The sequence below is a fragment of the Hakea prostrata genome, unplaced genomic scaffold (assembly GCF_041222555.1).
Source record: "Hakea prostrata isolate BN-2017 unplaced genomic scaffold, UWA_Hpros_2 contig_126, whole genome shotgun sequence".
Classification (NCBI taxonomy): Eukaryota; Viridiplantae; Streptophyta; class Magnoliopsida; order Proteales; family Proteaceae; genus Hakea; species Hakea prostrata.
Window position 1 is genome coordinate 118,504 of NW_028291245.1, and position 660 is coordinate 119,163.

Below are 660 nucleotides of genomic sequence, written 5' to 3' on the forward strand. Positions count from 1 at the left end.
CAGCAATGCCAATAACCCATATGCCAACACCTATAATCTTGGTTGGAGGCAGCACCCTAACTACTCTTGGAATGCTCAAGGACAGAATGCAAGCCCATCTTCCATCCTGCCTCGACCTCATGAGCTTCCAAGTGCTCAACAGCAAGTGAAAATTCAGCCTGTGGAACCCTCTTCATCAATAGAGCTTCTATTGAAGGAGTATATGGCAAAGAATGATGCAATGATTCAGAGTCAAGCATCTTCATTGAGAAATTTGGAGAATCAAGTTGGACAGCTGGCTAGTGCTTTAAGTAATCGATCTCAAGGATCATTGCCAAGTGATACAGAAAATCCTAGATCTCCAGATGCAATAGAAGAGTGCTTTGTTGTGGATGTCATTGAAGAGCTGGCTTCCGAAGAGTTGGAGACAAAGTGTATTAAAAACCCACTAGAGCTTTCATTGGCAATAGAAATTGAACAAGTGGATGATGAAGCAAGTAGATATATGGATTTGTTAGAGGCAAGACCAGCTAAGGCATTGAGTGGGAGTAGATTTGAGTCTCTTGTATTATCTGAGTTTGAAACTAAAGCCCCTAAACCATCAATTGAAGAGCCACCTATGTTAGAGTTCACACATCTTTCAAAACACTCTCAATATGCCCATTTGGATGCAGCCAAAAC